Consider the following 13499-nt stretch of genomic DNA (forward strand, 5'->3'; position numbering starts at 1 on the left):
GAAAACATCAAATAAAGACAACGATGCCAGCTTATTTTCTCCTCAGGGTCACTACCAGAGACAGCTTTGCCCTTGATCCTATTGTTTTCCTTTAAGCCTATCCATGGTGCGCCTACCAGTCTGACGGCAACCGTGCAATGTCTGTCACTGTGATTTCCGTTGTACAGATCAAGAGTCTGAGGGTCGGGAAGGTTCACAGCTTTCTCAAAGCCACACAGCCATCAGGCAGCAGAACCAGAACTCAAGCCAGTCAGTCTCCAGAGAGCACGTTCCTGTCACCACCCCATGAGGTAAGACTTTGCCAGTAACAACCGGAACGGGGAGAAGAAGAGCATGTGCTTTTCGGCTTTGACGTGAGTCTCCTCACTGAGGCTCCGGACTCGCCCTCCTGTGGGTGTTGGCACCAAGGCAGGAGCGGCTGGATTTGCAAAGAGGGGCCGGCAGGGAGGGAAGTAGCTGCACCCACGGTGGCTTTGCAACCGTCATGACAAAATTCAGTCTGCCCTCCAATTTTTATACTCATGGGAAACATGCACACACACATCAAAAGAAAAGTTTGCCAGAAATTCAGGGTTGCAGAAGGGATTTAAACTGTGATAAAAATGGGCGTTGGTGACAGCATCTGCCCTGAAGGCCCCGAGCACAGGACTATCTGATAAGACAGAGACATCAGAGAAGGTGCCGGGAGTGCTGCAGGGATTTCAGAGCCCCGGAGAGGGAGCCAAGAGCTGGGCACCAACAGACACAGCCCTGCCTGTGCCCACATCCCCTTATCTTACTTCTATGTACGCGAATAAGCTGTGGAAGCACAACTGTGTGGTGTATATTAGAGGACATGGCACACACAATTGCAGACAGAAAACTTGCAAAGCCACAGACCTCATCATTTTATTCATAACTTTTTAGATCTTTCCAAGGACTAACCTCAAAGTGAAGCCCAGATTCCTCAATATGGCACACAAGGCCCAGGCCCCGGCCCCATCACCTCAGCCTCGCTTCTCCCCACGCCCCTCGTCCTTCTCCCAACCTTTCCCCAACCTCACTTTGTGCTTGCCTTTTCCAGCCAGTCTGCAATTTCACTTCCACTGATGGCCCTGTGCCTCTTCCAACAGAAGCATTTGTTTTTCTTTTGAGTGAAACCACCAGACCCAAAGTGGCCTCCATCTCGTTAACTCCCGCCCATCCCTGGGGATGAGTGTTTGATGTCCCTTCCTCTAGAAAGCTCTCCCCAGCCCCCCCAGGGCAGGGGACCTGCCATGGGATCCCATAGCCTCTGTGTCCCCTATCACAGCACACATTCCCTATTGAACCAACGTTCTGTGACAGCACCAATAAGATATTCAGTGCCTAGTACACAGTAGGACTTTAATAAATATTTGTCTCTCCTCTGAGACCATGAGCTCTGTGAAGACAAGAGGCCAAGGCCCAGGCCCTAGCATGATAATATACCTTCCAGGTACTAATCATTCATAAATATTATTACATGAATGCTTTTCCCTTTGTCCAGCTAAGACCCAGTCATTACATGTTTCAATTGTATTGGCTCCCGTTAACCAAATGCAGGGTTTAATTCAAACTGAATCATAAAGATTCCCAACAACCCAGGACCGTACATTCATTATCAGCTGATAGTTTAGACCAATCTTAGCAATAAAGAGATATACGAGGCATTTCCTAGACACATCTGAAAGAGGTGGTGCTGAAAATTCAATGAGCAAATAAAGTAAAAGAGCCCAGGAAAAACCCAGAAGCATTTTTGTTCCTGTGGCTTTGGTCGTGCTTGTTCACAGTGACTTCTCAGTAACTTCTTTCAGTGATCTTCACCCAGCAGATGGATCCTGAGTACAAGGAATGGTTAATACTTCCCGGAACCAACTCACCATCATGACCTCGCTATTCCTGAAAAATGAAAAAAAAAAAAAGAAAAGAAAAGAAAACATATCAGAAAGCCAAATTGCTTGCAACAATGAAAGAAATGCAAAGGGAAAAACTCCCACCTTCTCAAGATCATCTGTATGAGCCAGGGCTGTTTGTGTTTCATGTCATGGGACCAAAGATTCCAAATCAGTGATGATCATTGTGCCTCTGATCCAGGGGCCTTTCACATCCAGGTGCCAGATCACCGTGAATGTCACATTCCCGAGGACATTGCCAACTGTGGAGAAGCAGCAGGATGCAGGAGCAAGAGTGCAGAATGCACAACGACAAGACTTGGGGCTTTGCCCCACAGAGTCACTTATTGTGACTTGGGCAAGCCATTCCGATCCCTCCCTGCCGCAGTGTTTCTTATATTAGAGAGTTGTGAGCACTCATTGAAATAAAGCATATAAAGCAGTTTAAGAAAAGCAAAGCCAATGTATGAGTTACTAGGTGATGGCTGACTTTGTGTGGTCAACTTGACTGGGCCATGGTGCTCAGCTATTTGGTGAAATATTATTCTAATATTTATTTTCTTGCAATTCTAGATTGTAGCAAAGGTGAGGAATTAAGAAGAGGAAAATAAAGAAAATAAAGAGGGCTAGAGAAGGAAATAAATGATTTTCCACTGAGACAGCAATCCTAAGCAGTGGCTCCAGATGGTAGAGTTTACTCTGCACCAACGGTGAGGACATTTGGTAAATAAACAGAAAGATGGATGTTAGGTGAAAAAAATAGGCAGATCAACATCTTCTTGGACACTGCATCAATTACAAAATGTTAGCATTGGGAACTTAAAGTATGTCTAATCTATTTTCTTCTCTATAGATGAGGACTCAGAGGCTCACAGCTGGAAAGTGGCTGGCCTAAGGTCATACCATGAGTTCTCAAAAGAGTTAAGAAAGAACAAATCTCTGTAGAATACACAACACTGGTCTGGGACCACAAGACCACTGTCCAGCCAGGCTTCCTTTCTCCCTCCCACACCCTGTCCACCAAAAAAGAACCCCTGTTTAATTGTTGTCTAAGCCCCTTCATTTCATAAAAGAGGACCCCTGTGCCTCACTGGGGACAGGATGGCAGTGCTCGTGTGACTCAGTTCTCAGGCTCAAGTCTCCTTTTTGACATAATGAGTTTTGGAGGGGTCCTGAGATCTTTATTTTTTCCTCACAGAGTGTTAAATGGGCATTTTGCTGAGTACTGAGCTTGTAGTGAGGGCTTAATAAATGGCGGCTGTTGTTCCAGAAACTTTCTCCATATAGACGGCTCAAGAAGGAAGATGTGGAGCAGCTTCTGTGCAGTGGGTAGCTGGACATGTAAACAACACATCACTCATCTGGAAGGGCCAGATTCCTGCCTCCTCTCAGTACTGTGCGAGCGCCAGGGGAACAGAGAGACTGCCCCAGTCCCTACTGCATCCCCTGCCTCGCTCCCCTCCTCCCTGTGCTATTTCCCAAGGACACAGGAAGGACCGTACAGGGGCAATTCCCAATTATGTAAGCACTCAGACTGATGCAATGTGACACCATGGTGCTGAAACAGGGTTCTGGAAGCCTCTGGCTCCCAGGGTCACCCCCTACTCCTTCATCTGAAAGTGGAGAATATGTGAGTGTCTACTTTGTAGCCCAGTGGTGGTGCTCAGATGAGATACTGTATAAAGTCCTCAGGGAGGTGATGGCATGAGGTCAACCCTTATTATTAGAAATAACTTGGGTTCGAGACCAGCCTGAGCAAGAGCGAGACCCCATCTCTACTAAAAATAGAAAGAAATTAGCGGCCCAACTAAAGATATTTAGAAAAACTTAGCTGGGCATGGTGGCGCATGCCTGTAGTCCCAGCTACTCGGGAGGCTGAGGCAGTAGGATCGCTTAAGCCCAGGAGTCTGAGGTTGCTGTGAGCTAGGCTGACGCCACGGCACTCTAGCCCAGGCAACAGAGTGAGACTCTGTTTCAAAAAAATAAAATAAAAATAAAAAATAAATAAATAATAAAAGAAAAAAAATTTAAAAAAAAAGAAATAACTTCATGGAATCCATTCCCAATCAGAACATTGTTTTGTGCTCAAGAATCTCAGATGCTTCTTAGAACAGAAATCCAGCTTAATCCAAACATCACAGCTAATGTCTATTGAGTGTACATCCAAACACCGGCCCCACTCTACATGCCTTACATGAATTCCTTTATTTAACCCTTGTGTTAACCCAATCATGGAGGTAGTACTATTTTCTGTGTTTCACAAAGTAGGAAACAGAGGCAGAGAGGCTTAATAACTTGCCTCAAGTCATAAAAAGCTAAGAAGTAACAAAAACAAGCTTCTTCAAAAAATCCAAAACACAGACAATACCAAGTGCTCTCGATGATGTGGAACAATAGGAACTCTCGTTCATTGCTGGTAGGAATGCAAAATGGTACAGTCACTTTGGGAGAGAGTTTGGAAATTTCTTACAAAACTAAACCTACTCTTAGACCATACAATCTAACAATCACACTCCTTGTTATTTACCCAAATGAATTAAAACTTACGTCCACACAAAAACCTGCACAGATGTTTCTAGCAGCTTTTTCATAATTGCCAAAGCTTAGAAGGAACCAAGATGTCCTTCCGTAGGTGATGGATTATTAACTGTGGTACATCCAGACAACGGAATCTCATTCAGTGCTAAAAAGAAATGAGCTATCGAGCCACGAAAAGACATTAAGGAAACTTAAATGCATATTACTATGTGAAAGCAGCCAATGTGAAAAGGCCACATGCTGTATGATTCCAACTCTATGACATTCTGAAAAAGACAAACTATGGAGACAGTAAAAAGATCGGTGGTTTCCAGGGATTGTGGGGAGGGAGGGTTGACTAGGCAGGGCACGGGGGATTTTTAGAGCAGCAAAAATACTCTGTATGATACTACAACGATGCATGGGTGTCAGTATACCTTTGCCAAAAGCCACAGAATCTACAACACCAAGAGCGAACCCTAACGTAAACTATGGACTTCGGGTGACAATGACCTGTCAATGTAGGTTCATCAGCTGTAACAAATATACCACTCTGCTGGGGGATGTTACTAGGAAGGCTGTATGTGTGTGATGACAAGGGATAGGTGTACAGAAACTCTCTGTACTTTCTGCTCAATTTTGCTGTGAACCTAAAACGGCTCTTAAAAACATGGTTTGTTAATTTAAAACGAAACAACAACAACAACAACAAAAACAGGCTTCTGTTGGAAGTTAAAAAGAAAAAAACACACACGTAAAGTGAAACACGGAGACTGCTGGGAATTTGGTTCCAGTTCAGGTTGCCGACACTTCCTAATCATTCTGGAGTTCAGGCGAGGCTTGGAGGCCGACTGGCCTCACATGTGGTGACTGATGACAAGCACCTGACGTGTGGCGCGAGGCCAGCTTCCCCAGGGCCCTTTGGTCTGGAAACAGCTGCGAGTAATCTGGGGCACCCGGAGCTGAAAGCTGTATCAGCTGGCCTGTCCCAAAGCCGCTGGGAAGCCTCTCTAACTGCCAGCTGCCCTATTTTTAGAGAAAGGCATTCTTTTCGGGATTGTGCTTCTGACAAAGGAGCAAGCCGGCTCCATCTTACAGCGTAGCCAGCGAAGATCAAGCCACTTCCACTCGTTCACCTCACTTAGGGTTCATTTTCTGCAGCTTAGTGGACCACCTTCCAAGGCATTTAACCAAAAGATTTACTGAACACTTTATGCCCCAGAAAGGGGGACATGAGACATTGTCAGGTACTGCTGAAGCAATAGCATCTTGCTAATATTTCAAAGAATACCATTCAAGTCAATAAAATGCTGTTTTGGCCGGGCATGGTGGCTCACGCCTGTAATCCTAGCACTCTGGGAGGCCGAGGCGGGTGGATGTTTGAGCTCAGGAGTTTGAGACCAGCCTAAGCAAGAGCGAGACCCCTGTCCCTACTAAAAATAGAAATTAGCTGGACAACTAAAAATATATAGAAAAAAATTAGCCGGGCATGGTGGTAGATGCCTGTAGTCCCAGCTACTCGGGAGGCTGAGGCAGAAGAATTGCTTGAGCCCAGGAGTTTGAGGTTGCTGTGAGCTAGGCTGATGCCACAGCACTCTAGCCCCAGCAACAGAGTGAGACTCTGTCCCCCGCCGCAAAAAAATATAAATGCTGTTTTGCTGAAAGGAAACAAATATCTGCATAAGAGATCATAGGAGTAATTTATATTTTATACATTATGGTAGGAGAAGGAGTTGAGGGAGTGGATAGTGAACCGAAAGTTGGCCCAGCCGGCTTTAGGTCTTCCTGACACCAAACCAGGAGGCCGGGTAGGACCCAGGCATTGAGAGAAACAACACAGAGCTGGCCCAGGCCCAGCCCATGTGAGGATCCATCAGAACTCCCTGGGATAATCCCAGCCCAACACCCGACTGTAACACTAGTAAGACAAGGACAATGATACAAACCCATTTCCAAGCACCTTCTATGTGCAAGATCCTTTGAACACATTATCTTACGGACCTCAGGACAACCCCGCACAGTGGGTGTTCTTATTCTAGTTTTGCAGAGACGTTCATTTGCCCTAGTCAATGTCAGAGATGATATCCAAACTCAAATTTTTCTGGCTCCAAAGCCCATGCTTGCTCTTTCCATTTGTCATGCTGGCCCCTCTGAGCATCTTGGGGGTTACACAAAAGGAAGGCTGAGTCCAGGTCTTTGCCAACTTTAACTTTGTGGCCCAGCAGTTAACTAAAATGAAAAATGTTTTTCTCAAGCACAATCCCCACCCCGTTTGCCCCACCCCTAACCTACACTTGCAGCTGAGTGATGCAACGTGTTTGGTGACGCCAAAGTCACCTAATGGGAAATCCATGCTGCCAGGCTCAATGATGTCCCACCATCTTGTTTCTAGATGAGGAAAAGGAGATCATGAAGTTAAACAATTCGTTCCAGGTCACACAGCAATTAAAAAAATTCAAACACTGATCTCCAGAGTCCAAGTGCGGGACCCTTCCCACAGCACCACTCCCACCCCATCAGTGTAACTCCAGCGGGGCAGGATCCAGGAAAGGTTCAAACCTAGCTCCACTGTCTGAAAGACGCCCGAGACAGGACGGCACTGGACCGAGGCCTCTTCTCCCTCCAAAGGTAAATGGGAAAAACTAACAAAAGAAAAACCCTGCTCGTCCTGGACCCCTGGGCATCCACGCATCCTCATTCGACTCATATAACCTACTCACATAATCACACCACTGCTCTTTTGTCGTCCTGGCACATACATAAATGCACTTCCTGAGCGAAGCATCGCAGATGTCTCCAAGCAAAAACGTCCAGCTGGTGGCCTTCCGTGAGCTACTCCAGGGTCCCTGCTTCCCAGAGATGATGGCTGTGGGACATAAACTGGATCAAAGAAACCCTGCAGAGAGAGAGGGATGAGTGAGCTCACGGTATTGGCCCCATCCCCGGCTTCAGATTGTCCCATTCCATTGTCAGCTCAGCAGTGTGTGGGAGATGAGAGGTGACAATCAAGGAGATTATGCTGTGCCGATATTCCCTCACCTCCCCACACCCACCGCAGTCGGGCCGCTCACCAGAGCCACCCATGTCAGCTTCGCTGTTCTCGTTCACCAGCCTCTCCCTACATTCAGGCTTGTCGATGGCTCACCGGTTCCCAAAGTTGTGAGATTGCTCTACCAGTTCCAGGAGGTTCTACTTTGGCAGCAGTTTTATTGATGTGCCTGGAGCTGACCCCAGACTTGGGCAAATATTGACATTCCTTAAAGACATGTGGTGATGCCAAACAAGTACTGGGCTGGCCAGAGAGAAAGCTGGGAGGGGGAGGGGTAAACGGACATGTATTGAGTTTCTGCTGTATTCCAGGTACTTACTGTTATTCAGTCCTCACTGTGACGTTATTAGTATCTCCATTTGACAGACATAGAAAGACTTTCAAAGAGGTTAGACTTTCAAAGACTTCTCCAAGGACAGACAGGAAACGGTAGAAGTAAAATTCCATCCCAGAGCTACCTAACTGCCATCCTGCACACACCAGACGTTCCCGTGGCAGGCGCTGTGGGTTTCCTACCTAACCTCCCCTTTCTTGCTGTTGACAGAACCCTGGTTGTACTGAGGCAGCAATGTGCACAGCCCCGGGTGGCCCCAGAGTTTAGCAGCATCTACCACCCTCTGAAATCACCTCTAGCTACTGGCCCTGATGCTTCAACTGCAGCTCAGAATCTGTTTCCACATAGAAACCATCTTACACACAGCAGTCAGTGCGACTGCAATCACCGTGTCATCACCATACATGTGGCATTCTATGGATGAAGCCAACTTTTGTCCGCTGATGCTGAATACCACCATTTATGGCATTATTTCCACTGGAAAATGCATTGCAAGATCCACCACCCCTCCACCCTCAACTCCACCCTCCCAAAACAAAACGTACAAGAGCCTTCATGAGTCTTTTTTTTTTTTTTTTTTGAGACAGAGTCTCACTCTGTTGCCCGGGCTAGAGTGCCATGGCGTCAGCCTAGCTCACAGCAACCTCAAACTCCTGGGCTCAAGCGATCCTCCTGCCTCAGCCTCCCGAGTAGCTGGGACTACAGGCATGTGCCACCATGCCCAGCTAATTTTTCTATATATATTTTTAGCTGTCCATATAATTTCTTTCTATTTTTAGTAGAGACGGGGTCTCGCTCTTGCCCAGGCTGGTCTTGAACTCCTGACCTCAACCGATCCGCCCCCCTCGGCCTCCCAGAGTGCTAGGATTACAGGCGTGAGCCACCGCGCCCGGCCCTTCGTGAATCTTTTATAAAGCTTATAGTCAATTCAAATTTCACAGGTCCAAATCCAAAGCCGCCTTCTTATTATCAACCCTTTACTTATTGGGAAGATCTAGAAATACCAAGATTGCCAAAAGAAGTTCTTGAATGTATAATTGTTTAAGGGGTATTTCTGTACTGTCTCCCCTCACTTTATTAAACTGAAAGAAAATCTTCCTTAAGACTGAAAAAAATGTATTCCAGCCAAGAAGATAAAATATTAATTATGTCTGTTTTATGATGACAGTGTTTCACCTCCCTGGAAGACGACTGGCTGGCACTGTGATGGCCCAGGGTTTCTAGGCCCTGGCACTGCTGGCATTGGGGGCCAGTTGATGCTTTGTTGTGGGCAGCTGGGCTGCGTGTCGTAGAATGTGTAGCAGTAACCTGGGCCCTGCTCACTAGATGCCAGGAGCACCCTCTCAGTTGTGACAAGCAGAAGTGTCTTCAGACGTTGCCAATTGTCCCCTGGGGGGACAAAATCACCACTAGTTAAGAACCAGTGGCAGAGGCTGATACATTCAGAGGACCTACTTACAAGGCTGCGTTAAACCTGACACTCCAATGAAGTAAGAAATGCTGACAGCAAATCCGACCTTTGTAAAGTAGGGAGCAGATGGTCACAAAAATGGCCTTCGGCTGTAATTATGGGCAAGACCTTTCTCCAAACCACCAGGAAACCCAGCTGGAGAGAGCATATCCCCGAACTGCGGGTTCCTGGGGGTCGGGAGGCAGAATCCCCTCCAGGCCCGTTTTCCTAACCTTGGTTCTCTTCCCTCACACACAGGCTATAAAAAGGCCGCCTCTCCCACGTGGGCTCATCCTTCCCCTGGCTTCTCACCCTGAGACTTGATGGAATTCCTTCAGGGTTCCTGTTTCATTTCGCTGTGCATTGTTGAAGCCCCTTTTCTCAGAATAATTAGCACAGCAGTTGCCATTGAACAGATTCCAGCAGTTTAACATTGAAAGAAAATCTAATTAACTTACAAAATATTCTGGAAGACTTCTCTGGAATGCAGCTTTGGCCTTGTCCACAGAGCAGGCCCAGCCCTTTTCATAGCAGTAGCTTCCTCCCTGCCCTGCGCTCCCGAAAGCCCCAAACTGGAGCTTATCTTACAGGTTACCAAGCAAATGTGAATCCCTTTCTGGGTTCTTCCAACCCTATATGCATCTTGTGAGCTCTTCTGAATAAATCCTGTGAGTTCTTCTCAGAACATCGCTCCATTACCTCAGTGACTATCAATGGCAGGAAGAACATTCTACCAGCAATTTGAGTTTACATTACCTAACTGAGAGCAACGCATCTTTCATTTACGCCTTCATTCAAATGCTCTGGGAGGAAAGGAAATTTCGTCCATGGTTCACCACTTATTTATTGAATAGATGAATGCCTGCCTTGTTTGAGGTGCTGTCATTAGTGCTGAGAATATGGCAATGGCAGGGCACCGTGGCTCATGCCTGTAATCCTAGCACTTTGGGAGGCTGAGGTGGGAGGATTGTTTGAGGCCAGGAGTTTGAGACCAGCCTGAGCAACACAGCAAGACCCCATCTCTACCAAAAAAAAAAAAATTAGCCGGGCATGGTGGCACACAACTGCAGTCCCAGCCACTCGGGGAACTGAAGCAGGAGGTTCACTTGAGCCCAGGAGCTTGAAGCTGCAGTGAACTATGATGACACCACTGCACTCCAGCCTGGTTGACAGTGCAAAATCCTGTCTCAAAAAAAAAAAAAGAAAAAGAATACAGCAGTGAATAGAAATGGCATGATTCCTGGCCTCAGCGAGTTTATGGTCCAGCAGGAAAGCAAGAGAATTAAGAAATAAAATAATCACAAATTTTAGTAAGAGCTAACATGGAGAGAAGCTGGGAAAGGAGGCGGCCCTGCTTAAATAGACCCTGGGGAGATACCGATGAAGGAGTTGGCCTGAAACGGTGTTCACGGGATCATACACACATGCACACACGTAAATACACATGCACACACACATGCACACACCACACACACATACACACAGGATCTGCTTCAAGGGAACATTTCAGGGCTGAGAGACAAGACTTTAGCACAAAGGCCCTGAGACTTACTCACCTGTATGACTCAGTAAAAAGAAAGAGAAAAGACACTTTATCTCCCATGACAATTGTATTGGCCACAATGCTGGGTAATAGATGTCAGGAAATCTTAAATTCATAACGGTGCAGGAGACAATAAGGAAAGGTCTTTATTACTGGGACTAACTCTGGATTTTCTCCCAAATGTATAGATTTTAGGACTATGGGATTAGAATTATTTTTTATTTAGGAAAAAAAAACTTTGTGATTTCAGATACTGCCCAGAAGAGTAAGTTTGTTATTTTTTATTATTCTGTGTCAAAAACTATTTGCCTATGCTCCTCCTTTGCCAATGAAACAGTAACTTTGCTTATGTTCAACTACATGTCTACTCCGTGTCACATTACACAAGGTCCTGTCGAAAGCAGTGCTGCCTGGGGAATATCAGTTAAATCTGTGTTCCTTCCTAAATTTAGTGCTGTCTTTAGCAATTAAAAATCATTCTCCGTGTGCAAATAAATGCCTACTTCCCTAGCAATTAGCATCAGCTCATTTGTTTGTACTTGCTGAGGACCTAGCATGTGCCAGGCATTGAGCTAGAGGCTGACAGATGCAACGTGGGCAACTCCCCCGGTCTCTGCACTGGCGGAGTCTAGCTGGGGAAGAGGAGCAATCAACAAACATTTATAGAGTATTGATGGCACATTATAAAATCACTAACCCTGCCTGAGAGGTCAGGAAATGACTTGCAAGTTGGGACCCTCCAGATGAGTGAGAATCCGCGTCAGCCAGCAAAGAGAGGTGGTTTGGGCAGCTCCTTCCAGGCAGAGGGGGCTGCATGTGGAAAGCCCTGGGCATGGAGGGCGGGGGCAGTTAGCACATTTGCTGAACCCAGAGACGGTCAGAGTGGCAGGAGGCCAGTGTAAAAGAAAAATGACCCCCAACACAATTTTTTTTTCATTTGAGTAAAAAAGCAATTCGCGAATTGGGGAATACCAGACCAACGGAGGTTTGGTGATGCAGTGAGGGAACTTCAGAGGCAAGCATTTATTGGGAAAACGCAGGAGTGAAATATAAAGAAATCTGATTGGTTTGCAGTTACATAATTCTCTTTTGGGGGCTAACTTGTTGGAAAGTCTCTAGTCACATAATTATATGTTAGTTGGCTGCTTACGATTGGCTGGGATTAAGTCTTATTTCTGTCTAACATTTACCAGAAATGACCCAAGTTTTGCTTATATTTGCAATTATGATCCAAGTCAGGTTTCACTTACGTTTGCAGTTTAAGCTAGATTGGGGCTATTTTTAAGGCCTAGCTGGTTTTGTTTGCTCAGAAATCTTTCAGGCTCGGTCGCCATTTTAATTTTACTTTAAACCAGGAAATGAGGACTTGAGTGGCTGATGGGCGGGACAGAGGGGCAGAGGCCGGTCCCAGAGGGTCTCGTGAGCCACGTTAGGAACCTGGGCTTCCTTCCATCAGGAATGGGATGCCCCTGCACAGGCTGGAGGCGGCACATGACACAGCCTTGCACTTCAGGAAGATCCCCCAGACCCAACACTGCCCCAGAGACCCCCGACAGCCCCTGGAGTTGTACTCAGCCACCCACATGGCCCCTCCAGGTGACACTGTGGCCAACATGTTGGGAAATGGGTAGGCGGAGGCTGGGAAGGACACAACAGAGAGGCCATTGGAGATGGAGAGCAGGGGATGCTTCCATTTGGAAGAAGTCACACTCTCTCCCTGAAGTCTCGAGATCCCAACCCTGCATGCCATGAGAAATAGGGTCTGTGAGCCCTTTGGAAACCTCCCAGGAACGAGTCATTGCCAAGAGCAGGCTGCTCTTCTCTTGCTCTTAAACTGCTGCCTTCTTACACACAGTTCTTGGCTGAATCAGGCCCTGAACAACTTCTACGGGTCCAGTGCAGAGCGCTGTGGAGCCTGGAAACCGGCCATAGGTGGTAATCCAGGGTGATTGTCCCACAAGGGTGACAGATATCTGTGACATGCTCGATATATTCACAGATATCTGTGGGCAGAGAGGTTGCCGTCCTTCCAGTGACTTTGTGGAGCAGGTCACGTGGGTCTGTGAAATGCCATGGAACCAGCAACCTGTCCCTTGGCCAGTCAACTGTCAACAACACAGGGTGAGTCAATAAACCAATCGTGGAATGATTAATCCATAACCCATGAGGATTTTCCAGAGATATTTTACTCGCTCTAAGCCAGATGCAAAAGCATTAAATGTGAGGGCAGGGTACACCTCCCCACAGGTAAAATCCACTGGAAAGGGTTCAATTGCTTTGACTCCCACAGACTGAGCCTTGGGGGGCGAGGGGATCTTGGGGCTGCCGCTCTCTAGGTCAGGAAAATGCTGCTCACAAGGAAGGAAGGTGTGATCCTTTTTTGTGCTGGAAAGTGGCTTCCTGGGCAATCTTGGTGGCGTGGTCCAGGGAAAGGAGAGGGAAGGGAAAAAGAGGCTTCTGAAAGAGGAAACCACCAGTTGAGTGACAAGCACCACACATGCAACAGGACGTTCAAGATTTGCCTGGACTCTGGGAAGTGCCCGCAATACACTTCCCACCTGCTATAGGTCTGTACGATGCAGTCTGAGCCAGCGTCGTCTGGAGAAAGGCCTGCATGGGTTTCATGCGTTTAATTCCATGCTGTCTGGGGGAGAAAGAGAGTGGTTAGTAAAGGAGGCCAGGAGAGAGTGAGGCGCCACCACCTGCAAGGGTGT

Source organism: Lemur catta, chromosome 6 (assembly GCF_020740605.2).
Source record: "Lemur catta isolate mLemCat1 chromosome 6, mLemCat1.pri, whole genome shotgun sequence".
NCBI lineage: Eukaryota > Metazoa > Chordata > Mammalia > Primates > Lemuridae > Lemur > Lemur catta.